This window comes from Eubalaena glacialis, chromosome 2 (assembly GCF_028564815.1).
Source record: "Eubalaena glacialis isolate mEubGla1 chromosome 2, mEubGla1.1.hap2.+ XY, whole genome shotgun sequence".
NCBI lineage: Eukaryota > Metazoa > Chordata > Mammalia > Artiodactyla > Balaenidae > Eubalaena > Eubalaena glacialis.
Window position 1 is genome coordinate 64,465,573 of NC_083717.1, and position 27,443 is coordinate 64,493,015.

A 27,443-nucleotide genomic window follows, 5' to 3' on the forward strand; every position below is an offset into this window, starting at 1 on the left:
TGAGTGGTAAGGGCCAGACTGTACTGCCTGGCAAATACCTGGAGACCTGCTCTCTATGCTGCCAGCTGAAATCAGACCTACACCTTAACAGCAAACGCAACTAGGGGTAGAAGCCCACAAGAAGAAGAGTGCCTGAACAGACAGGCATCTCACCTTGGAGGGAGTGTCCACAGGCAGGGCCAAGATTTTCTTCAGAAAACAGTTTTTGTGTTTTGTTTGTTTGATTTTGAAAACATCCAACATACAGACATTGGGTCAATCAGGACTTAATTCTATTCCATACAGCATGATTGCAATAGTTTAACCTCAACAATTCTAAAGCAGATGGAACCAGACTGGCCTTTGGGCAAACCACCTTGGCCAAGAAAATGGATGCTAAACTTCATATCGGAAGACTTGAATTTTAGACTCCATTCTGTTAACTCATTGGCTATATGATCATAAACAAACTACTTGATTTCTTTAAGACACAGTTTCCTTTTCTGTAAAGTGAGAATATTAATACATGACCTTTACCAACGGGTATTTGTCAATATTAAATGAAGACACGTAAGTAACTAATACTTTAATAAAATATAACATAAAGTAGTATTTCCAGATATCTACTGGGTCATCAGGAAACTTATATCCTGACAACTGGTAACTGTAATGTATCACACTGAACAAATGTTTATTGAGTGTGTCCTATGTGCTAGGGGCTAGAAAATCAGAATGGGGATAAGATAGTCATAGTTCCTACCCTCACTGAGCTTAAGCCTATTATGTTATAATGAATACATAATGAATATATACATCTCTTTTAGTCAATAAACACGTATTGAGTACCTAATATTAGGTGTCATGGGAGATACAACGATGTGTAAGGTAGCTTACACTCAAAGAAGAAACCCATAAGCCACAAATAAAATGAATGGGAATTCAAAAGAGGGAAATGGATGGAGAGCTCAGATCAGGAAAGAGTTCAAGGAGAAAGTGGCATAAAAGTGGGCTCTTGAAAGGCAGGTAGAGTTGCATGCATGTTGAAGGGCATTAAGAAGGCAGAGAGGCAAGGAAAGTGCCTTTAAGTGTGTAGTCCAGTTTGTCTGGAATGAAGTGGGAGTAGGGATGTAGGTGAAGGTTGGAGGATTATCAGAAGCTAAGTGTTATATAGACTGATTTCCAGGTGTAAAGTGTAGGACTTATACTGGAGAAAATGTGGAGCCATTAATGGCTTTGTCAGTGCTTTAGGAAGATTAATGATTCAGGCATAGTATACAGGATTAATTGGTAGGGAGAGAAATTGGAGGTAGAGATCAACTAGATTTTCATTGAAAGTAAAGGTAGGAGGACATGACCTAAACCAGGCGAAATGGTAGTAGGAGAGAGGCAAGGAGGAAAAGATATTATAGACAGAGTATCAATAAGGGATCAGAGGAGGGCAGATAAGAGATAAGAATTAAGAAACGGTCTGGAAGTTTTCGTTGGAGTGACTGGAAGAACAATGATCCCATCATTAATGGAGTAAGGGAAAAGGAGATGGAAGGGGACCTAGCACAAGAACCAGGAGCCATTTGGAACCATCCCAGGGTTATATCCTTTCTATATAGTGAGCACTGTGCTTAGCATATCTGAGGTACAATAAATGTTTGTCAGATGAATGAACCTTTTTAAAAAGGGAGTCAGAAAATACAGATTAGGAAAAAAAAGGGAAATAAGGCATTTTAAGATTTTTGTATTGTCTGTAACATCCCCATTTTTGCTTTGGTTTTGTGTTTTGTCTGTTTTCCTTTGTTGATTAGTAGTAAATTCCTTCAGAATTAAGAGACCTATGTATCTGGTCTTGGTGGATGGTAAGGAATATTGGGGAGACAATGACCTCCTCATAGTTCTATTTGTAAAATCCTACAAAATATAGTATAGTCATTTTCACAATGTTGATTCTTCCAATCCAAGAACATAGTATATCTCCCCAACTGTTTGAATGAAATTAGAACACTCCCTAACACCATACACAAAAATAAACTCAAAATGGATTGATTAAAGACCTAAATGTAAGGCCAGACACTATAAAACTCTCAGAGGAAAACATAGGCAGAACACTCTATGACATAAATCACAGCAAGATCCTTTTTGACCCACCTCCTAGAGAAATGGAAATAAAAACAGAAATAAACAAATGGGGCCTAATGAAACTTAAAAGCTTTTGCACAGCAAAGGAAACCATAAACAAAACAAAAAGACAACCCTCAGAATGGGAGAAAACATTTGCAAATGAAGCAACTGACAGGATTAATCTCCAAAATATACAAGCAGCTCATGCAACTCAATATCAAAAAAACAAACAACCCAATCCAAAAATGGGCAGAAGACCTAAATAGACATTTCTCCAAAGAAGATATACAGATTGCCAACAAACAAATGAAAAGATGCTCAACATCACTAATCATTAGAGAAATGCAAATCAAAACTACAATGAGGTATCACCTCACACCAGTCAGAATGGCCATCATCAAAATATCTACAAACAATAAATGCTGGAGAGGGTGTGGAGAAAAGGGAACCCTCTTGCACTGTTGGTGGGAATGTAAATTGATACAGCCACTATGGAGAACAGTATGGAGGTTCCTTAAAAAACTAAAAATAGAACTACCATTCGACCCAGCAATCCCACTACTGGGCATATACCTTAAGAAAACCATAATTCAAAAAGAGTCATGTACCACAGTGTTCATTGCACCCCTATTTACAATAGCCAGGACATGGAAGCAACCTAAGTGTCCATCAACAGATGAATGGATAAAGATGTGGCACATATATACAATGGAATATTAGCCATAAATAGAAACGAAATTGAGTTATTTGCAGTGAGGTGGATGGACCTAGAGTCTGTCATACAGAGTGAAGTAAGTCAGAAAGAGAAAAACAAATACCGTATGCTAACACATATATATGGAATCTAAAAAAAAAAATGGTTCTGATGAACCTAGGGGCAGGACAGGAATAAAGACACAGACGTAGATTATGGACTTGAGGACACGGGGAGGGGGAAGGGTAAGCTGGGACGAAGTGAGAGAGTAGCACTGACATATATACACTACCAAATATAAAACCAACAGCTAGTGGGAAGCAGCTGCATGGCACAGGGAGATCAGCTCAGTGCTCTGCAACCACCTAGAGGGGTGGGATAAGGAGGGTGGGAGGGAGACACAAGAGGGAGGGGATATGGGGATATACGTATGCATATAGCTGATGCACTTTGTTATACAGCAGAAACACAACACTGTAAAGCACTTATACTCCAATAAAGATGTTAAAAAAATATATAGTATAGTTCTATATTTTGGAGCCAGGAGGCTTTGAGTTCAGGATCTGACTTTGCCACTTGCTATCTGTGTGACTCTGGACAAGTTATTCATCCTCTTTCCTGGCCTCATTTTCTTCATCTGTAAAAGGAGGTAATAATAAAACCTGTCTCTCAAGAGTTGCTTTGTGAATTAAAAACACAAGTGAAAAGACTCAGCACATTGTCTGGTAGATAGCAAGCTCTCAAAAAAAAAATTGTTTCCTTCCCTGTTCTCTATATATTTGGGGTGGTAATAATGGATCTTAAAGATTTCTTGAAAATAAAGCATCTGTTTGTCTCTTTATATAAAGCCACAAAGTCACCAAGGATAGATCTAGCCAGGGCATGACTCTGCACTCTTGTACTTCACCTTTGGCATAAGCAGAGTGAATGCTAACTCCAGAGAAAAGCAGTCTCTCAACCTGAGTGAAGCATGCTGTTAATGCGTTGTCAGCATACACAAACCTTGTGGTTACAGGGTTTAGTTTATTATATCTTCCGACTTCTGTAGCTAAATGAAGTGAATACTGAATTCATAGTATAGAACACTTCCCAAATATTTAATTTTAACAAAAGGAAGAGACTATTTTTCATATTAATCTTAAAATCCTTAAAATGCATACTACTTGAATATTTCTGTTTGTTATAAAAACAGGGCAATTAAATAAAAATTAATTTAAAGGGAAAATTTATAATTCAATAGGAACCATTCTGATTTCCTGCCGATATAAGTAAGGCAAGAAGCTGCAGGTTCAGTAGAAAAAACACTAGGCTGGGAGTCAGTAGACTTGGGATTCAGTTCAGATCTGCAATCAACCAGTTGTTTGACTCTGGAGAAGACATTTTAAACTTCTGGGTCTCAGCTTCATCATCTGCAAAGTGAGGTTTGGACTAGATAAATAGCGGTTCTAGCCAGGGATGCATGTTTGAATCACCTATGGAGATTTTAAAGAACACACATGATCTATCTCTGGGGGGAGGGTCTGGGCACCTGTATTTTTAAGATGTTTCCAAGTGATTCTATGATTTCTAAAAGACTCCTCTAGCTCTAGGGTTGTACAATTCTAAGCTCTCATCTTTGCAAATTTAAAAATCTTCCCTTGTGGGAAGAAGCCGCACAGCACAGGGAGATCAGCTCAGTGCTTTGTGTCCACCTAGAGGGGTGGGATAGGGAGGGTGGGAGGGAGACGCAAGAGGGAGGAGATATGGGGATGTATGCATATGTATAGCTGATTCACTTTGTTATACAGCAGAAACTAACACACCATTGTAAAGCAATTATACTCCAATAAAGATGTTAAATAAAATAAAATAAAATAAAATAAAAATCCTCCCTTCCTCTTTAAAGTCTTACTGCAGCAAAGTTATGCTCATTTGTTTACATATTCTTTATGGCTGCTTTTGAGCTATAAGAGCTGAGTAGCCTGCAAAGTCTAATATATTTACTGTGCCCTCTTAGAGAAAAACTTTGCCAATCCCTGTTTTAGACCACTATAATGTAACCTATTGTAAATGTCTAGGCTGAATTAATTTTAAGAGCTTTTAGAGATCTAATAAAGCATTGGAGCTATTTGTTAAAATATTTTAAAGGCAGTTTCCAAGTAGATTAACCTTTAACTAGAGGTGTTACTGCTGATTCAGTTGGAATTTTTGATGAGCAAATACTTAAAAATACTAATTACAGTGGATATAAGAATTGCCTACATTAGAGATGCATAAATATTCATAAGATCAAAAATATACATGAAAATTTTAATTAACAAGCATTTCATAAGGTATGCATCAATTCTCATAACTTCTGGGAAAATATGCCTGTTGTGGTTAAAACCACAGTAGTGAGCCAGATAAGTTTTACTGTAAAGCCCCAAGAAAACACTATCCCAGAATTGTGACTTTTATTCATTTTTTCCCCCTAATTATTCAGAAAGGGTTCCTTAAAAAAAAAAAAAAAAAAAAGGAACAGCCTCATTCAGTTATGTTTTTAAACACTACAAAGTGCAAAGCCCAACTATTTACTCATTTTAAGTGAAGATTATAACAGTTAGTAGTTTTGAAATGCAGTTCCCCTTTCCCCTCCTCACTCCCTTCAGTTTTTGTTTTAAATTGTATCAAACTGCAAATGCTCACAGATGTGGTCTGTGCTCCTCTAACTAGATACAGGGCTATGTGCCAGCAGGTATTGACAGACAAAAGCAAACAAACACACCCATACACCGAAAACCAAACATAGGCTAATAATCCCAGTGCATCTTCCTAGAGCTTCAATTTCACTAATTTTGGGGGAAAAGAGCTAAAAGAGCTAATCTTAAATAAATCTTAAATATTGATATTTTTAATATCTTAAATACCTAAAACATTTAAATCAGTAACTTACAACATCTTAATTAACATAAACATGGACGTAGTGTAGCATAAAATGCAAAATCAGCATAGATTTTTAAAATAAGAAATTTCCAGAGAACTTTTGCACCTGAGAAAGGCAATTTTCTCTGCTTCATTCACCCTACTCTGCTGGCTTGGATACTTCAGTGGAACAGTTTAGTTACTCTCCATACTTGATAGGCCTGTAACATAAACCCCTAATTCTTAGGAACCAGAGTCCCTAAAAATTAATAAAGACATGAGCAAAACCTTATGCTTTAGCAGCTTAAATGTGTATAGGAGCAAGACAATTATTGAAGCAAATTTATTCATTTGGTCAAAATACATTTATTGGTGTTTTCTGTGTGCCAATTTTGCCTACAATAATTAGACTAGAAATTGAACCTAATATTATATAATGAAAATATAGACATCATCCCTGAACTTTCTATTTTCTTCATACCTCCTCTCCAATTGATAAGTCCTATTGATTCTACAGCCAAAATGTTCTGAACCTGTCCAATGGTTTTCATCTTTACTTCCATCACAGTCAAGTCCATCAACATTTCTTATCTTGATATAGCCTAACAGGTCTCCTTACTTCTACTATTGACCCCTCCAGTAAATTCTCCATACAGCTGTCAGAGTAATTGTTTAAAAATTTGTCAGGTCAAAAAAAAAAAAAAAAAAAAGAAAGAAAAAAAAAAATTTGTCAGGTCACACCTGTCCTGTTTAAAACCCTCTGGTAGCACACTATTACACTCAGAAAAAAAAGTGAATGCCCTGCCCTAGCTGCTTACCAACACCCTGCATGATCACATGGCCCCAGCCACCGCTCCAATCTCATTTCCATCACTCTTCCCCTTGCCCACTAAGCTCCAGCCACACCAACTTTCTTTTTATTCTTCAAACACACCATGCTTTTTTTCTCCTGAGGGCTGGGGTACTAGCTGTGCCTGAACCTTCTAGTGGTTGGCTCCATGTGTTGGGTAGATTTGTTTAAATGTCACTTATGCACAGAGATCTCCCATGATCAGTCAAAATAAGAGGCCACCGGTCACTCTCTTGTCCTCTAATTTCAATTCCTTGCATAGCACTTGGGGCTGTCTGACAGTTTTCTTTTTCATTTATTTGTTTCTTGATTAACACCCCCCCTCCCCAGGCCAAAAATGTAAGCTCCATGAGCATAGAGAATAAAGGACCTTGTCTGCCCAAACTTGTTTATCATCTTGGCCCCCTGGGCCTAAAACAAAACTTGTCGGGCAGACAATAAATAATAATTGTAGAATAAATAAATGAATAATGGAGTATGGATCTTTACATGATATATATCATGTTCTGCAGAGAAATTTTTACCTTTATAGAGTCTTAGAAGTGTAAAGGCCTTTACTATCCCTTCTAGTCTAACTTCCTACTCCATGCAGGAATTTTTCATTTCTGCTCTCAGGGAAAAATGTGCAGGAGCCTGACTTACAACTAGCTGTGTAATACTGGAGCAGAAACAGACAAATCAGTGTAACAGTACAAAAACAAATCTATGCATTTTAGAAATTTTAAATATGATGATGAAGACATTATAAATCAATGGGAGAAATTTATGGATTATTCCATTTTCAATGAACACTATGTTCTACAGCAGCGCTGTCCAGTAGGACTTTCCGTGATGATGGAAATAAATGTTCTTTATCTGCAGTGTCCAATATAGTAGCCACTAGCCACATGTGGCTATTGAGCACTTGAAAATGGCTAGTGAGACTGAGGGACTGATTTTATTTGTTTTAATTAATTTAAACTTAAATTGAAATAGCTACATGTGGGTTGTGGCTACTATTTTGGACAGCATAGTTCCATAGGATTTCATAGGTATTTCTGGAAAGAAAAAAGATTATATGGTTAAGTAAGTTAGGGAAATGCTGCATCCTAAAACTCTGTATTGTTGATTCATAATGCACACAAGCATATTAGAGGCTACAAGAGGTTCTGTAATAAAGAAAATTAACTTTTCTTGGTCTGATTTTTTCCCAACTCATTTGACCAATGAAATCCTTTTTGTGTTTGTTTTGGTATATTATCTATTAACACCTTATTGTCTGTGCAGTGAAGTTTGAGATATGCTAACTGGGTAATGTAATAAATGGTACTGGAACAAGTTGTTAATCATTCGATTAAAAAATGAAGTTAGGTCCCTACTTCAGACCTCATATCGAATTATATTTCAGATGGAGTGAAATTTAAATGTTAAAAAGTGAAACAAAAATATTAAAAGAAAACAGAGCTTAAAAACACTTATACAACTGGTCAATAACTCAACACCTTACTAGTAATCAAAGAAATGTAAGTTGAAGTAAGATTTCATTTTTTACCTGTCAAATTAGCAAAGATGTGGAAAACTGATAATAACCAGCATTGCTGAGTAACTATGGGAAAAATGGGCATTCTTATTGTTAACAGAAATGTAAACAAATGCAAGTTTTTTGAAGGATAATTTGCCATTATATTTTAATATTTAAGAAATGTCTATAGGTAGGTATTACACTTTCAGAAATATATCTGAAGGGAAGCATTAGGATATGTGCAAAATTTTAACAGGGATGTTTACCACAGCAATATTTATAACAGAAAAATTGGAAACAATCTCAAAGTTTAAAAGAGGACTGGTAAATTTAAATAATAGGATTTCCATTCAATGGAATACTTTGCAGCCATTAAAAAATGAAGTTGTAGAAATAAATTTATTGACACAGGAAGTTGTTCATAATATGTTATGGAAAGAAAGGTTATATAAAAATCTGTACACAAATATACACAAAAATAGTCAAGAATGATAGCCATCTAAAGTTATATACAGTTTTCTTTAAGAACGGAATTTTAATACTTTTAAACTTTCTTCTTTTGATATTGACTGCTTAATTTTTTCCCCTTTCTTTCTATAATGAGCACATACCAGTAAATACAGCTATTTTCATTCAAGAAAAAAAAAAATGTACCACCTCCCACTCTTATACTGACCTAAAAATGTCTGTTTCTTCAACTCACTGGTCTCACTTTTGTCCTCTGGAAAAAAACAGTAAGTCTAATCTCTCTTCTACAAAACTTCGAACACAAAGATTTAAATATAATCTGATGTTCATTAAAATTAGATTACGTCCAACTTCTAATGAATGATTCCCTTTGCAATTTCACAAAAAGAATCACATCCAAGACCAAATGTGCTTTTCATGGCAGCACAAGCAGAAAAATTTTCAGGAAGGAAGGTGAAGCCTTATTTTTTGGTTTCAATTTCCCCTAATTAAACGTTTCCTTTTAATGCTAGCCTAAACCATCCAGAGATTTGTATAAAGTGGCATGTTAAAAATTACCATCAAGATTTTACATCCCTATTGAAGACAGAGATTAGATTCTACTCAACCCTGCTGTCTTCAGTGCTTGAAAACACAAAATTGTTATAAACATAGGAAGATTTCTCAATTTTATAAATTATTTATAAATTTGAACAATATTCCTCTAACATGAATATTTTACAAATAGAGGAATTCAGCTCTCAAAGCAGAAAAACCATTTGGTATGATGATGATGCCTGGTAACTCTACAGCCATAAATTCCATTTGGCCCTACCTTGGGCCAGGGAGATAGACTAAGTAACCTTTTAGAATTTCTTCTAGCACTGAGGCTCTCCATTTATTGTTCTGTTACTTATTAGGCATGGCTATCAATGGCTAAGGGGTCATTGACCAGAAAAAGAACTTTATTCTTAGTCTACCATTTCTACTTCAAAGGTTCCATCTATAACTGTGTCACTATTTTTTCCTTTACTTGGTGTAAACACCAGCCTTTTCTTAAAATGATTTTGTTTTGCTTAAATCTTCTGAGAAATGACAACACAACTGCAAAATTTGGATGACTAGGACTGTAAATAGTGTTTGGGGAGGACACTAGATTTAATGAGAGGTCTAAGATATTTTACAAAAGAGTAGACAGAATTTTATTTAGTATATAGCTAATATATCCTAGCTGATAAGATGTGGTCAAGCTAAAGTTATAATCTGCCTGGTTTTATAAATAACCACTGTGTTTAGCCCACAGTAGCTATACGCAAGCATTTTGTTTGAAAGAGTATAAAAAAGCCATCATCTTTTATTCTTATTTGTCTTCCAGATTTCAAAGCCTGGTAAGTTATTTTTTTCATAGATAGTTAAGAGGTAAATTGCTATTACAAACTCCTATTTAATGGGTTTCAAAAATGTGCTTGGTGTATAGCAGGTGCTCAATAAATATTTAATGAACAAATGGAAGAAACAATGAATTTATGTTTTACTGTACGGTGCTGACAGGAAAACAGTGTCTGATGGGACCCGATTATGACATATAGAATTCTCTTGGCAATTTGTCTTTAAATGTCAATTAATACGAATACTTGTGAGTCATCTGACCAGGTCTGAATTATATATTAAGTAGGACTAAACATTTCCAGCAACTATATATTTTAGCTGCTAATGTAAAGTGCCAAGTTGCTGCAACAAACAGTAGTGGGAAAATTACAGCCAGCTAAGGCCAGAAATCCACAAGCTATTGTTTTGAAGGAATTTAACCTATCACACTGCTCTGAGAGAGCATTTATTTATTTTTTGGCCCTCAGGGAAGGCAGGCCTACGAATGATTTTTAAACCTACAATATAGATGCTCAAAAATAATAACTGTAACCAGGACAATTTTTTTCAGTATCATGACTGTGTTCTAGTGCTTTTATAACAGATGAATGTGCGAAAGTGTAGTCATCTAATTGGAAGCCAGAGAAAGGAACTTTCAGAGATTTTCTGTAAGGAATAAAAATGCTTAAAATCTCTCATAAGTTTCACGTATTCTCTCTGCTTTAAGATAGACCTATTCCCCCCTTCCCTAAAAAAGGAGACAGACAGATGAAACTTAAAGTCTACATAAACTTGATTTTCTATCTGTATTGAACCATATCATTACCCAAACGGTCTCCAGTAGGTAGATGGACAAAGTGAATATAAGCTAGTCATGCTGAAGAAGGTAGCCTCTCAGAGAACCTGGTTCAGAAAAGTTAAGTAACTTTACTCATTTGGATTAGTAATACTTGGACCTCAAATTCAATTTTTTGAATAATATGGTTAAAAAAGCACATTATTTGCAGAGTAGCTGGGATTTGAGCAGTAAGTTTTATATAGTCTGGCAATGGTCAGTTTCCAAAGAGATGGGTTACCTGGGCCTTGAGGACTTCCTTTTTGCTTACTAATGCATTTTACTCATCCAAGAGGTTTAAGGAATTGGCAAGGAGAGGAGTCTGGACCTTAAACAGTCAGAAATTTAGGACTTACAGATGTAGATGGAATTTACCCAAGAAAGGCCTTAGCAATATCCAGGAACCTAGATAAGTGGTAAAGCCATTGCTTATCAGAAGTTCTAACATTATAATTTATAACATAAAAAAATGGGCTAGCCTCTTGACAACGTAAAATGCTAACTGATCTCTACACAGGTGTGCGTGTCCTTGTTGAAAGGTATGTAATTCGGTCCAATCTTTTTCTTTAGATTGGTCACATTGGGGAAATAAAGGAACTTCGCAGACTCTTTGGAGATCGCTTTATGATAAAATTTATTTTTTTAAAAAATTATTTATTGGTCTAGTCTCTTCATTCCTATCTTTTGATGATCTAACCTATACATTACTGCTACATTATTTTTCAAACAGAACTCTAGTTTCATTATTCTTCTCCAAATTTTTAAACATTTCTCCATTGTCTACCAAAATTAAGTACAAACTACAGCATGGCATTAAATTATTTCCACAAAAATAGCCGCAACCTATCTTTCCCAATTTATTTCCTTGTACTTCTCCCACATACACAGCCACAAGCTCAGTTCTCCTGCAGGCCCAAATTATTAGGAAACAGTGGAGTAGTAGTGGTTACTGCAACTAAGGTACAGGAAAAAGAGAAGAGCCAGTTCCCCACTTCCACTCCAACTGAGAGGTTAAGAAGTGAACACTGCTCAAGTACCTTTCTGAAACACAGACTTGATCTGTCATGCTCTTGCTTAAAACCATTACAGTAAGCTTTTTATAGATCTAGAATCCATGGGCCAGGATGTGGCTAGAATCAAGGGTTCCATGAACCTGGATTGGGGAAAAAAATTGCATCTTTTCAATAAACTCTAGCTGAAATTTAGCATTTTCTTCACTAAGTGTAGGCAATAATCCTCAGTGGTATTAACAGTCCCTATGTCTTTGTCACCATTAGAAATATATTTTCATATCACATTAAAGTTGTTGCAGTTATCTCAAAATATAATTTATACTCATCACTATTTTGAAATTACATAATTAGACCTGCTGCCAGATGTTATTTAATGTGTAAGGAAGCACATATATAATTACATCACGCATTTGTTTTAATATTTTTAAAACTTTCAATAAAAATAATTTCATTTACGTTTCCATGTATTTTACTTTATACATTTAAAAACATTATTCTGAGATAAGGTCCACAGGCCAGGCTGCCAAAGTGGTCCATGACATAAAAGAGGTTATTTTATTTTTACCTTTATTATTTATACCTATTAATTGCTTATAGTATATAATCTAAACACTTTAGCATGGAATTCAAGGCTCCTCATTAACTGTTCACACCCACTTTATCATCTTTATCTCTGTCCCACCCCTACTTTTCATACTAAACTCTAGTCATACCAGACAATAGTGACTCTCTCTTATCTGGTGGCAGATAGGTTTTTGAATTAACCCTAGTTAATAGACAGTAGCCATGCACTGGCTTGGGCTTTGCCTTACCCAGACCTTCTCTGCCTGCCAAGTGAATTCTTTTAAAGGTCTGTTTTCCCTAATACTACGAGGTCCTAATAGGGCTGAATCTTAAATCTTTCTCATTCCTAACGTAAATGATCAATGAAATGAATATAAAAGACAGATTCTAAATTGGCAAGGCACTGTGTGTAGTAATAATCTCTAGGGGAGTGAAGTTAGTCTCTGAATCTCATAAATTCGCCTAGCTCTGATCTTTTTGGGGATAGAAATGAGGAGGCCCTTGAGCTCTAAGGCTGGATCCCCAGCTGATAAATCTTGGATGGAGGGGAAAGGGAGGGGAAAGAGAGCAGTAACTGAGGTGGATCTGATTAAGACTGAAGGATGGAAATGTGCTGAAGGTAAAGGCAGGAGTGACTTCTCCCATTTCCCAGAGCAGTTATTCAAAACTATCATCTCTCTGACCAAGCGTCCCATTCCATCCCCAACTCTCTCTCATCAAATGACTCCCATCTTAATGTTACAGAGCCAACTCTATCAACCTTCTGCCTTCCCCTACTTCCCATCCTTTCCTTTGCTTTAGTTTAGTGGTTCTCAACCCACAGCATTAGTCACCTCAGCAGTTTTTTTAAAAAGAAACACTGATGCCTGAGTTTGTTTAATTGGCCTCAGATAGAGCAACTACATTGGTTTCAGTTTTAAAAAGCTTCCCAGGTGACTCTAATGTGCATACAAGACTGAGTTCCACTAGTGTTCTTGGTTCTGTACATTAGCTATTCTCATCCATAAATTGTCTACTTCTCGGTTCCATGGTACACTTTTATGCCTAAGAGTTTCCCATCTTAAAAGAACACACTGTTGCGGCCCACACGCTTGCCCCTCATCTCATCACTTTACAACGATGTTTCTTTAAAGGGTACCCTACACCTGTATGGTTTTTACCAGTTATGTTCTATGACTTTTTACTCTTCCAGCCAGTACTGGCATATGCTTTTGTACCCGTCATTCCCTTTGCTTCTATCTCCTCTCATATTTCTTTGACCAGCTACTGCTCACTAGCCTTTTAACACAAATTGAGTGACCCAAAGGTCACCTTGGAAAGGGTTTCCTCAAGTCCTTCAATACAATCATGCTCAGAGTAACCTGTGGTTTTTTCTATTATAAATTTACTTTACTACCACTGCGGATTCTCTCATCGTCTCGACATAACAGAGCGCTTCAGAAAGCTGAGACTATTTCATTTGCTTCTGACTTTCTGAGTCTAACTCCTGGAAACCACTCGGTGAAAAAAGTCTGAGTAATGGAAAGAAAGGCTAGGAAACGGAGGTCTGGGGCGGGGAAATGAGGGGGAGGGCGTGTGTGTAGAAACGGGGTGGGGAGGGCTAACAGGGTGGCTCTGGGAACCCTGCGCCAAAACTGGGGAGCGGGCAAGGATACCCTAGATCTGCGTGGGCGGTAAAGCGGTCCCCGGCCCAGACACACCGACCAGCAAACCCAAGTGGGGAGCAGGCTTCTTACCTGCCTCGGGCCTCACCACCCCAACCAGCCTTCAGGCGGCTCTCTATTGGCCGGAAAACGAAAGCTACGGTCGCAAACCCAGAGTTTTCTACCCCCAACATTGCGACATTCCTCTCCAGTAGAGAGAAAATCTAAGGCAGAGTTCCCCGCTCTGCCGTAAGGTGAGGAAGAAAAGTTTGGGCGGGGCCGCCTGGGGCGGATGAAATGGGGCGTGTCCGCGCAAGCGCATGCTGTACTCTCTGGCGGCGTCACGTGCGGGGGCGGGGGCGGGGCCGGGCGGACGGGCCAGCTCCGGCCGGCGGTAGGGGGCGTGGGAGGTAAGTGCGCGCGCCTGCTCGTCTGCAGCCTAGGAGTCGCGCGGGGCGGGGCCGCGTGCGCGGGGTCGGCGGCGCGCGGGCCGGAGCGGACGGGGACGGGGCGGCGGTTGGCTGTGGCTGCTGAGAGTCCAGTCAGGACGCCGAGAGGCGGCGGAGGAGGCACCGGCGGCACCGGCAGAGGGGGCGACAGCGGTTGAGGCGGCGGTCCAACGCGTGCTCTCTGGGCGGGTGCGGCGGGGGATGTGCCTGCCCAGGCCGGGCGGAGTCTCTCTGACAGGGCGGGGGATGCGCGGCGGCCGCTCGCCCGGACCCTAAGGCAGCTGGGCCCACCCTCCCGAAACCCTCCGACCCTCGGTGGTCTCGGCCTCTGCTGTCTCCTGCGGCCTGACCCTGGGGCTGAGGCTGGCAGGCGGCTTCCGCCGAAGAGGAGGGGGCTGCGGTGGCCACCGCGGCGGAGCCCGAGGTAAGACCCGCCCAAGCCGCCCAGCGGCCCTGCGGCCCGGCCCGGCCCACGTCTCAGTCTCTCTCTTTAGCTTTTGCGGAGCCGCTCCGCTCCGCCCCGGCGGAGACGCCCCGCGAGCGGGTCTGCCCCGCAGCCTCCCTGACACCCGATCGCTGCCCCGGGTCCCCCGTAGACCCCACCCATCGTATCTTCCATTGACCAGACACCATTCCGGCCCTCCAACCTCTCTTGGGGTTCTGTCACGGGCCCCCCACCCCAGCACACCCTACTGGAACCTCCTTCAGACTCTCTTCGGACGCTTAATGGGGCCTCGAGACTCTGTCACATCCTCCCGTGAGCTGACCCGGGTTTGTCACTGTTCCTCAGACCCAGTTACGGCCACCCCCTAACCCATTGCTACCCCCAGTTCCAGGGCAGATCCATCGTGCCCACCCCTCTTCTCTCCTCCCCTTCCCCCCCCGCCCCCCAGCTCGCTCACCGCCTAGCCGACTAGCTCTTCCCCTACCCAACTCGGCTTTCAGATAGTCTGCTTCGTGATGCTCTTACCTCCCAAGAGATCTGGTGTCAGCCCCTCTTTAGACACCATCAACAGCGGCCTCTCCCCCCCACTCCTACTGTAGCCTCTCCCCCAGACCTCTTGTCCTTAGGCAGATCTGATTATCTTTCTCCCCGCTCGTGATCCTTTCTTTGGTTGGAAGGGCTTTGCCATGAAATCCTGAAGGGGTGTTTGCGTAGCCTAGTGTATTCCCTCCGGTGGGGCTTAAGGGGACCAACTGACACCCTTGTTTGGAGGGTTTAGTCTGGTGGCTATAGAGAGAGGAAGAGGGAAGAGCTTGGAAGCCCCGGGCAGGGGGTGTGTGCTGTTGTAAGGTCTCACAGCCTGCTTCTTATCTTGTCTCTTCTGTAGAACGTGTGAGGTAGTCCAGATCGTGACATTTTAGGGACTTCTATAAGGATCAAAGCACATAACACTAATGAATGTAACTGTGTCTCCATGTGGTATCGTTTGCTTCACTTTCTTGTAGATTTTTGCAGATCTTTTGCACTGTTTTTGAAGGATACCAGGGTGGTTTTTTTTTTTTTTGTTTGATTTGCTTTTTGCGAATTTGCTGGAAAAGAAAGATTTGTAGCTTTCCTTAATCCCTGAAGACTTTAATGTCAGTTTAATAATAAAATTCTGCTACGTGGTGCTACTGTCTTGCTTTTCCAAGGAGCAAGTGCAATTATCATGCAGAGTTCACCGATGTCATTACCAACAGCCTTCTTAGTAGTAAAATATTGAATAAAATGTAGTTTGTTGAACTCCTGAGCTGTCAAGAAGGAAAGGTAATTTTACACCAGATGATCAGTGCATAATTTTAACCTTGGTATAGGGATGAAGTATAGAGAGGTTTTTGTAGTCAGTACTTTAAAATTTTTTATTTTGTGTGTGTGGAACTGAGGAGGGAGAAAATCATATTAAAATTATAGGTCATAACTAGACATAGTATAAAAGTCGAAAGGTTCAAAAGAGTATGCAGTAAAAAGTTTCTTTTCCCCCTTTTTATCCTCTAACCACTCATTTTCCTTCCTTGGAAGCAACCACTGTTTCCATCTTTGTGTGTGTCCTTCCTGTGATATTTCTAGCATACAAGTCTATACATTTATATTTTTAAAACACTCCACAGACAAATTCTTGCATATTGTGTACTATGGATATACCAACCCCCCCCCCCCCCCTTTAATAATAGATCCTAGAGTTCATTCAATAATAGTACATTTGGAAGTGCCTCATTTACTGGGTGGATAGTATTCCGTTCTGGTGATCTTGAGGTTATTTTCAGTCTTTGTTTTTATAAACCGTGCTGCATGCTTTTCTTTTAAATGTATCATATGTTTTGTATGTTTTAAGTAATTTTCAGGATTTGAAAAATTTCGTGATGATTCTTTTGTGAACCTACAAAAAAGCATATAACTAAAGTAAATTTCTCATTGAACCTCTGAGCTTCCATGGAGTGACTGGCTTTGATAGAGATTATAATGTTTATCAAGTAAGTTACTGAAGGATTTAAAGAAGGGGACTGAAATGATAAGATTTGCATTTTTAAAAGATCACTCTGCTTTGAGGAGGGTGGATTGAAAGGTAGACTAAATGTGTCAGGAGGGTAAATGATGATGGTGCAGTCTTCATTTGGGTTTTGAGAGTAGACAGGATTTGGTGATTTCATTGGATTTGGAATTAGGGTGAGGGTTCATAGAGGATAAGATCTAGGTTTCTAGCCTGTGCCTTTCACTGAGGTGGGGATCCATATGAGGGAGGAGTGGAATTTTTATTTTTGTCAAGAAAGGGGAATTCAATTTGTGACATGTTGAGTTTGGGTGATTATACTTCTATCAGATGTAGATGGCCAGGAGGCAACTGGATTTGTGGCTTAAGCTCATTATCAAGTTCTGGGTTGATAGTAATAGATTTGGGTGCAAAAGGTGTACGTGAGAGGAGAAGAGATAGAAATCCAACATTTACAGTATAGGTAGAGTTGAATGTCTAAGCTAGTAAATTATGTGATTAAGTTCTCTAAAAAATCTTGTTATAGTTTAAACATCAATAGGTTCACTGTCTGACAAGGCTTTTTAACAGTGTTTTCCCCGAGTGGTGTATAGTACTGAGGGAAATGGAGTAAACTTAGATTTTTAAAAAGGTAAAACCTCAGTAGAAATTAGCAACATAAATCCCATTTTTTCTAATCATTTAGATTATACTATTGTAAAAGTTTGTTCAATCTTCATTGTTTACAGAAAAGTATAGGAACTTGGAAAATGTGGTTTGCCAAGAATATTAAGTTTTTTGGTTTGTATGATTTCTAGTTACATTAGTAATAAAGATTAGTCAAAGATTTTTCAGTCATGTTTTTAAAACATAACATGACTTAATTATTTATTCCTAAGTCCAGAGCTGCAGTGTAGAGCTCTTGCCTTTACTCTGGATCCCTGTAAATCACTTCTAATGGACATCTCCACTGGGATTCATATTTCACAAGCACTTCACACATGTACAAAATAAAACTCTTCTCTGCCTCTCTTCCCTCCAAAAAGGTGGGGGTAGAAGGAGACAAACTGCAACAAAATTTTTTCTTTTGATTGCCTGTCTTGATGAACGGTACTACTCTCTCCTCCTCATGAAGCCTTTAGGAATCTGGGAATCATCCTCCACTGCACTCTGTACCAAACTACCAACATCACAAAGTCCGGCACGTTCTCTCTCATGATATTTCAAATCATTCCTGATTGCTATTTTTGTTGTCTCTGTTTTAACCCCGAATGTCTGTTGGTCTTCTTGTCTTCTCATCTGCCTCTCGTTTTGCCTTACCCTCTAGTTCATTCTCTCCACTTTTGCCAGAGTAAGTGTTCTAAAATGCTCTTTTAATTAGGCTTTTTTAGTTGCAACGAAGAGACTCAAGTTACCTTAAGTAGCGGAGTACTTATTGAAAGAAAACGTGCACAAGGGAACCCAGGAAAAGTTAAACAGCTTGGTCTCAGGAAGAACAGGAGCTTAAAAATAAAGCTAGAGGGCTTCCCTGGTGGCGCAGTGGATAAGAATCTGCCTGCCAATGCAGGGGACACAGGTTTGATCCCTGGTCCAGGAAGATCCCACATGCCGCGGAGCAACTAAGCCCGTGCGCTACGACTACTGAGCCTGCACTGCAGAGCCCGTGTGCCACAACTACTGAAGCCCGCGTGCCTAGAGCTTGTGCTCTGCAACAAGAGAAGCCACCGCGATGAGAAGCCCATGCACCGCAACGAAGAGTAGCCCCCGCTCGCCGCAACTAGAGAAAGCCCGCACAGCAATGAAGACCCAACGCAGCCAAAAATAAATAAATTTAATAAATAAATAAATAAATAAAACTAGAAGCAGGAAAAGACAGATTTCACTCTAGTGCTCTACTGTTAACTTGTCTTAGCTACTTTTTCTATTTTGTATTATTTTTTCTCTCTAATCCCCTCCCCCACCCGATCTCATGGCTTCCATTTATTCCTAATTTCTGCCTCCTTATAACTACCATGTCACTCCCATGCCAACATCTTGCCTCCTGGCTACTGTCTTTTTTCTTGTTTAACATCTTTATTGGAGTATAATTGCTTTACAATGATGTGTTAGTTTCTGCTGTATAACAAAATGAATCAGCTACACATATACATATATCCCCATATCTCTTCCCTCTTGTGTCTCTCTCCCACCCTCCCTATCCCACCCCTCTAGGTGGTCACACAGCACCAAGCTGATCTCCCTGTGCTATGCGGCTGCTTCCCACTAGCTATCTATTTTACATTTGGTAGTGTATATTGGCTACTGTCTTTTTAACTTGAGCTTCTGTTGCTGACTTCTTCCTAAGATTTTCTAGTTTGAATTCCCAAGAAACAATCTCTTTGGCTCAGCTCTGTAATCATGGGCTGCTAGCAAGCCTGTGTACTTGGGTCATGTGACTACTCCTGGCCATTTAGTGATAGCTGTGTGTTTATTTGTGCATGTGGGTGTGAGGCAGGATCATAACGGTGAAAAACATGGGGCAGTGTGCAGGCTAACTTTCCCACAAAATGGGGTTGCAAACATGGCAGGCACCATGATTGACATAGTATGAATACAAATCTAATCATATCCTTTCCTGTTGAAAGATCTTCAGTGCTTTCCCATTGCTTTCAGGATAAAGCTTAAACTGTAGCTTGGCATGTGTGTGAGATCCTTCGTGATCTGACTCTTCTTTAGGCTTTCCTTCCTTGCTCTCTTCTTTAACTTCTTTGATCCACTCATTGAACTTAGGTCTTTGCACTCTCTGTTCCCTTTCCCGTCTTTCCCTTCCACCTTTCTCTGCTTAGCAATCTTCTATCTGATCTTTAGGACTCAGACCAGGTGTATCTTTGGGAAGCTTTCCTTTACTTCCTCCAGGTTAAGTTAGGTGCCACTCCTATAGTATGTAGTGCTTGCTTCTGTCACAGTTCTCTAATGAAATTCCTAATAGCTTGTCTATTTTCTTCTCTGGGCTGTAGCTTCTTTGGTATCAGTACAATATAGTAAGGCACGTTTTTATTTTTTTTATTTTTATTTATTTTTATTTTTTAAATTTTTTAAAATTTTATTTATTTATTTAATTTTGGCTGTGTTGGGTCTTCTTTTCTGTGGGAGGGCTTTCTTTAGTTGTGGCAAGCGGGGGCCGCTCTTCATCGCGGTACGCAGGCCTCTCACTGTCGCGGCCTCTCTTGTTGCGGAGCACAGGCTCCAGACGCGCAGGCTCAGTAGTTGTGGCTCACGGGCCTAGTTGCTCCACGGCATGTGGGATCTTCCCAGACCAGGGCTCGAACCCGTGTCCCCTGCATTGGCAGGTGGATTCTCAACCACTGCGCCACCAGGGAAACCCCAAGGCACGTTTTTAGATTGAGGATTTTTTAAAAAGAATATGCTTATTATAAATTATAATGTATACAAAGAAGTACACAGATCATAAATGTGCAGCTCAATAAATTTTCACAGAGTGAATACACAAATGTAACCAATACCTACATCAAGCACGATACAGGATATTACTATCAGTACAACCTCACAAGCCACCTTATGCCCTCTTCTGGTCGCTAGTCCAGTTCAAAGAGGATTTAATTTTAAATGGGAAAACTCTTTAACGTAGATTTCTCTACATATTTTGTGTGTATCTTTAGACATACAAGAGACATAGATATTAGAATTTTGATCCTATGGAAAGAACATACGTAATTTATATTAGTGCAATTTTGGCATATTTTTGTGCAATAGATAAATTCAAAATCACATCATATTTTAATTTTCAGTTATGGGATGTTTGTATTTAGGTAGATTTTCTTGTTTTTAAGTTTAATATTTTAGAGTAGTGGAAAAGAATATGATAGACCAAAGAATATTTGCTTAAAATAGCCTGTTTTGAGTGGGGATCGTGCTCGAGATGGGTATAGTAAACATGTAAAGCACTTTCCAAATGGTGTTTGGCCTCTGGGTTTTAATGTGAATTATGTTGCTAGCATATTTTGGCAATGGGGTCATCCCATGGGCAACTGGAGTATAATTTTACATGTACAGTGAGGAAAGGACTAGCTGTCCTGTGTCGTAGACAGCTGGCTTGCTAAGAATTGAGTTTTTTTTTGCAACTAGCAATAATTTTAGAGCATACTTTTTCTTTTTCTCAGTTTTGATTTTTCTTAAACTTTAAGATTATGTGGCTCTTTGAGTATGAAGGAATTCTTTTAAACGTACTTTTTCCTTAGATGGACTTTTCTGTCTGTAAATATTAAATTTGTTAAGGCCAATTAAGTGGAAAGAATACTATAGACTCTTAAACCTGGATTTTCAACAGACCTCGATTCAATTTCCAGCCTCATCCCTTATGAGCTGTCATTTGTGGGCAAGTCACTTAACATTTCTGAGCTTCAAGAATGTTCATCTCACAAGATTATCGTGAGTTAAAACAGTTTATGTAAAGCACCAAGCACATAGTAGATACTCAAGAAGTCTTCATTTTCCTCCTTGAATATGTCTATTTCTTGTTATGTTTAAATATGAGATCAAGAATTTAAAGAATTTCATTGTGTGGCATAAATAAATGGCCATCAAAGTTTGTTGCTAGTAGAAGTCAATGTTAGAAGGATAGTGTGCTAGCTGTCTTTCAAATGTGATCATAGTTTTCAATTCAAAAAGGCTCTAAAGAAATGCTTCTCTTGATGTCTTAGTATATCAGATTAATGGATGTTAGAATGTATTTTGATTCAGTGTGAGGTACAACAAAATGTTCTGTTTGCCAATGACAAACATTCCTTAAATCATTGACAGATTGTAGTACTATTGCTGTCTGTAGTGTGTAAGTATTTGAGATCTGTTTACTTATATTGATCAGATGATAGTGGGCTGAGTAGTCTCTGGATTTTTTTTTTAAAGACAGTAACTTTATTTTATTTTTTTGGCCTTGCCGCGTGGCTGGTGGGATGTTAGTTCCCCGACCAGGGATTGAACCTAGGTCTCCAGCAGTGGAATCGTGGAGTCTTAACCGCTGGACTGCCAGGGAATTCCCGAGATTTTTATTTATTTATTTATTTTACTATAAGGGAGAAAGTTCTTCAGATAACTGTGTGGATGTGAGTTTATAAATGATCTTGAGATCGTATTTTTTCCTTACCTTCTTTTGCAACTCTACCTTATTTTAGTTCTCTTCCTGCCTTCCCCCTCCTTTTTTAAAAAAAGAAAAAATGTATTTATTTGGTTGCGCTGGGTCTTAGTTGTGGCAGGCGGGTTCCTTAGTTGCGGCTCACTGGCTCCTTAGTTGTGGCTCACCAGCTCCTTAGTTGTGGCACATGGGCTTCTTTAGTTGCAGCAGGCGGGCTCCTTAGTTGTGGCATGCGAACTCTTAGTTGCTGTAGGCATGTGGGATCTAGTTCCCTGACTAGGGATCAAACCTGGGCCCCCTGCATTGGGAGCGTGGAGTCTTATCCACTGTGCCACCAGGGAAATCCCCCCCCTACTTTTTTTTATAATAAAGATACTTAGAAAATGTTGAGGGACATCCCTGGCCATCCAGTGGTTAAGACTCCGTGCTCCCATGGGTTCGATAGCTGGTTGGGGAACTGAGATCCTGCACGCTGCACGGCGTGGCCAAAAAAAAAAAGTGTTGAAAAGTTGAAAGAATAGAACAAAGAACATTGATAAATCAGCCACCATAAGAACCTGCTGTATAAAAAAATAAATAAAATTCTAAAATTAAAAAAAAAAGTTAACAGTATGCCATCCATATTTGCTTTATTGTTTTCTGTGTGTATGTGTGTGTATATACTTTAACTGAACCTTTTGAAAATTGCGACTATTTTGACTTTTACCTCAAAACACTTGAGCATACATCTCCTAAGAAAATATTCTCCATATCACCACAGTGCCATTACCAGCACCTAAGAAAAATAACAGTAATTTCCTAATAATATTTAATATTCAGACTACAGTTAAATTTTCAGTTTTTCAAACCAGAATTCAGTCAAGATTTTTGCATGCATTTGATTATCTTTTTAGTTTCTTTTAATCTAGAAAAGTTTCTTATCCCACTCCTTTTTCTTATGATATTGAAACTTCTTTGACAAGACAAGATCATTATCTTATAGAATGGCCTTTTTTTTTTTTTTAAACATCTTTATTGGGGTATAATTGCTTTACAATGGTGTGTTAGTTTCTTCTTTATAACAAAGTGAATCAGCTATACATATACATATATCTCTATATTTCCTCCCTCTTGCGTCTCCCTCCCACCCTCCCTATCCTACCCCTCTAGGTGGTCACAAAGCACCGAGCTGATCTCCCTGTGCTATGCGGCTGCTTCCCACTCGCTATCTGTTTTACGTTTGGTAGTGTATATGTCCATGCCACTCTCTCCCTTCGTCCCAGCTTACCCTTCCCATTCTCAAGTCCATTCTCTATGTCTGTCCTGTCCCTAGGTTCTTCAGAACCTTTTTTTTTTTTTTTGGATTCCATATATATGTGTTAGCATATGGTAATTGTTTTTCTCTTTTTGACTTACTTCACTCTGTATGACAGACTCTAGGTCCATCCACCTCTCTACAAATAACTCAGTTTCGTTTCTTTTTATGGCTGAGTAATATTCCATCGTATATATGTGCCACATCTTCTTTATCAGAATGGCCTGTTTTCTAGTTATCTAATTATTTCTTTGTGCTTTTGCTTAACTTGTTCCTCTGTTCCGTGTATATCTTGTACAGTGGAAGTTATAATTTAAAGGCTTGATTATGCATGTTAAAAAGTTTTGGCAAGAATACTTCATAGGTGATGTTATATTTCATGTTGCATACTATGGGAGATATATGATGTCACTATTAGTGATCTAAGTTTTAAGAAGTTTAAAGTGATGTTTGCAGACTTCCCTGGTGGTGCAGTGGTTAAGAATTTGCCTGCCAGTGCAGGAGACATGGGTTCGAGCCCTGGTCCAGGAAGATCCCACATGCCGCGGAGCAACTAAGCCCGTGCGCCACAACTACTGAGCCTGCGCTCTAGAGCCCGTGAACCACAACCACTGAGCCTGCACGCCACAACTACTGAAGCCCCTGCACTCTGGGGCCTGTGCTTCGCAGCAAGAGAAGCCACCGCAATGAGAAGCACGTGCACCGTAATGAAGAGTAGCCCCTGCTCACCACAACTAGAGAAAGCCCACGTGCAGCAAGGAAGACCCAACGCAGCCAAAAATAAATAAATAAATTTAAAAAATAAATAAAGTGGTGTTTGCTGTATCTTTCCGTTGTAAAAGTATATTTTTTCCTCTTATGATCATCAAGTACAGTAATCTGTGGGGGCAATACTTTGGTATCATACAAATATTCCATCCTTCAAAATATTCTATACCTAGCGATTTTAGCATCTTTTGTGAGCCTTGGGGAAATGAGTTATTTGATTGAAGGTTGAAAAATGGTGATTTTTTTCTAATTCTGTAATTTTTAAATGTTTATTAGCTGTCGTTCTTCTGTTAACAAAAGGTTTATAACCTTCGTCACCTGGGAGTGAACTGTAGTTCTTCCTAAAAGGGCAGAGTAAGTAAATGCTTAATTTTTTCTTGTCTAATTTTCAGAGTGAGGAGTTGGCCTAATACTCATGTACAGTGGTGACAAATGAGTTTATTAATGGTCTCTTGGATTTTTATTTATTACAATTAGTTACAGATGTTCTTTTTTTCAGATTTTTATTGAAGTACAGTTGACTTACAATGTTGTGTTAATTTCTTCTGTATAGCAAAGTGACTCAGTTATACATATATATATTCTTTTTCATATTCTTTTCCATTATGGTTTGTTACAGGATATTGAATATAGTTTCCTGTGCTATACAGTAGGACCTTGTTGTTTATCCATCCTATATGTAATAGTTTGTGTCTGCTAATTTCAAACTCCCATTCCTTCCCTCCCATTGTTCTTTTTTGATGCTCAGATTGTCTCAAATAAGGATATTGGGAGTCCCTTCAAACAGATACCTGAGTTCTTTTTGCATAAGCCTATTATTAGTCTTTGAGTGATTCTTTTTGCATAAGCCTATTATTAGTCTTTGAGTGATTCCTTCCTTTTGGGTATAAGACATCTTGGCTCACCAAGGACTTCTCCTGCTTCAGACAGGAATCAGTAGTTTCTCCAAGGAGATCTGTCTCCTTATAGTGGAGGAAGATATTTAGAAAACAACATCTGGATGTTGGTATGCTCCCTTTTATGGAACTGTCATCACTTCTGGGTCTTCTCAGGAGAGAAAAAAAAGCATGAAGTCATATTGATAATTCTTATTCAAATTTAACATTGCATGTTTCTTTCTTCATCTTTTTTTAAAAAAGTACTTTAGTTTTAATCTCTTTTGTATTGAAAATCTTAATTTTTATTAACACTGATTTTGTTTCCTAAGTATAGCTAAAGTAGTTTAAAAATAAATAAAACTACTAGTAAATTTTAAGATTTCTTTGCATCTCATTTTGTCCTAGAACGTATCCCACCAAGGTTATACTTATTGTTAGTACTGTGTTTAAAAGTCACTTGAAATCATTATTTTCTCAATGTGATTGTTACCAGTTTGGTATGTATTTAGGTCCATTTGTTTTTCATTTTAGAGTTTGCTTCCTCTGTTTTTTTAAATTTACTGTTACCCTTTGAATATGTAAGATACATAGTTCAAAAGGAGAAACCAAATGTAAAGGTATATGTAGAAATCTAATTTTCATCCTCATCCCTTCTGTTTCCTTCTTGCTCTCCTATAGATAATCATTTTTGTAAGTTTCTGATCAATCATTCCAGTTTTTTCTTTTTCTTTCAAAGTTAGATGTATGTGTATGTGTGTACTCTCCTTTCATACACCAAAGGTAACATACCATATTACCATATGTACTGTTCTGTATTTCTTCTTTTTTTTTTTTTTCCATTTAACAATATATTTGGGAGAATACTCCATATTGGTACATACGCATCTTATTCCTTTTTATGGAGGCATAGTATTCTATTGTGTTGATATACCATAATTTTATTAACGAGTCTGTATCTGATAGATATTTGTGTTTAATCTTTTGAACTATGAATAGGTAATACATACTGAATAGATTAACTGAAAAATAAAGTTTCTTCCTCAGGTAATTAAGAAGGAGTTGATTTGTTCCAGAGAGCCCTATAGTCTGAGGGGGCTTTGGTTTTTTGTTTTTGTTTTTTTTAAATATTTATTGATTTATTTATGCATGCATGCATGCTGCGCTAGGTCTTAGTTGCGGCACACGGTATCTTCGTTGCAGCATGCGGACTTCTTAGTTGCAGCATGCATGTGGGATCTAGTTCCCCGACCAGGGATCGAACCCCGGCCCCCTGCATTGGGAGTGCGGAGTCTTACCCACTGGACCACCAAGGAAGTCCCTGAGGGGGCTTTGTTATTGTGTTTTGTTGTTGTTGTTAAGAGGATTTCAGGAGAAGTAGATATACTTAGGTACACTTTCTTGCACCTAAATATTAGGTGATTGATATCAATGATGTTAATCTGCTTTGTTTTATGGCACCTGGTCAGAAGGGACAGAGATGATTTACCTACTTCCTCTCCCTGTGCTTCCTGGCTCCTTGAAGCATTGGAACTAAAAATCTGACGTCCTGGGTGTTTTCATGTAAGCATAAGTCAGGTTCTTTCCTTACTGTTTTTTCCCACAACTTCCCCTCTCCTTAACCTTTCTTCTTCCTCTTTTTGCCTTAAACCTTTCAGATTATCCAAACATTCATTGGACAGATACTTAGAGTCTAGTAAGGCAGATAAAATGTATACTATGAGTGTAAAGAGTAAGAGATAGGAATACTAAAGACAGAGGGAAGGGTACCTGCTAGGATGTAAGGAATTCAAGCTCTCGAGCTTACAGAAATTGCTTTATCATATTAAATTACTATGGCAGGGACTTCCCTGGCGGTCCAGTGGTTAAGACTCCGTGCTTCCACTGCAGGGGGCACAGGTTCCATCTCTGGTCGGGGAACTAAGATTCTGCATGCTGCGTGGCATGGCCAAAAAAGAAAACATCTAAAAAAAAAATTACTATAGCAGTCATAGGCAGTTGTTACTTTTCCTTTTTATTCAAACATATGGGAGAGTGAATAAAACATATGCAGTTTAAAGAAAATTATAAAGTAAATATTTACGTTGTCATTGCCCAGGCCAACAAACAAGAAGTACCTCCCCATCACCTCATCCTCCCCTTGCCCTTGTCAACATATCCCACTCTGTGGAGGTGGCTATTATCCTGACCTTTTGTGACTGTCATTTTCTTGCTTTGCTTCATAATTTTAAATCCCAGGTCATATATCCTTAAACAATGTAGTGTAGTTTTCCTTGTTTTTGAACTTCATATGAGTACTTTATGTGATTTAAAAAATTTAGTTCAGCATTTGTGAAATTAATTCCAAGTTGTTGGCTGTCGTTCGTTAGATTTCATTGTGGTAATGTTTCCAATGTATACTACAATTTAATCATTCTAGTTTTGATAGACGTTTGAGTTGATTTCAATTTCTTGCTGTTATACACATAATTCAGTGGTGAGCGCTCTTGTACCTGTTTCATGTATGCAAGTGCACAGATATTTCTGTAGAATTCCTAGGAATGGAATTGCTGGGTTGTGAGGTATGCACACATTCAACTTTGATAATGAC

General features: G+C 38.8%; 2 protein-coding genes across 18 annotated transcripts in view; one reads left to right on the forward strand and one right to left on the reverse strand.

Annotated features, from left to right (window-relative positions):
- Positions 1-14,123, reverse strand: part of SENP8 (SUMO peptidase family member, NEDD8 specific) — a 53,912-nt gene extending 39,789 nt beyond the window's left edge. For all 9 annotated transcript variants that reach the window (XR_009699370.1, XR_009699369.1, XR_009699368.1 and 6 more), the window contains exon 1: positions 13,980-14,123. The gene's annotated coding sequence lies outside the window, so the exon portion shown is untranslated. The remainder of the gene's footprint in view (positions 1-13,979) is intronic.
- A 270-nt stretch (positions 14,124-14,393) lies between these two features.
- MYO9A (myosin IXA) overlaps positions 14,394-27,443 on the forward strand; it is a 279,267-nt gene continuing 266,217 nt past the window's right edge. For all 9 annotated transcript variants that reach the window (XM_061180112.1, XM_061180113.1, XM_061180111.1 and 6 more), the window contains exon 1: positions 14,394-14,759. The gene's annotated coding sequence lies outside the window, so the exon portion shown is untranslated. The remainder of the gene's footprint in view (positions 14,760-27,443) is intronic.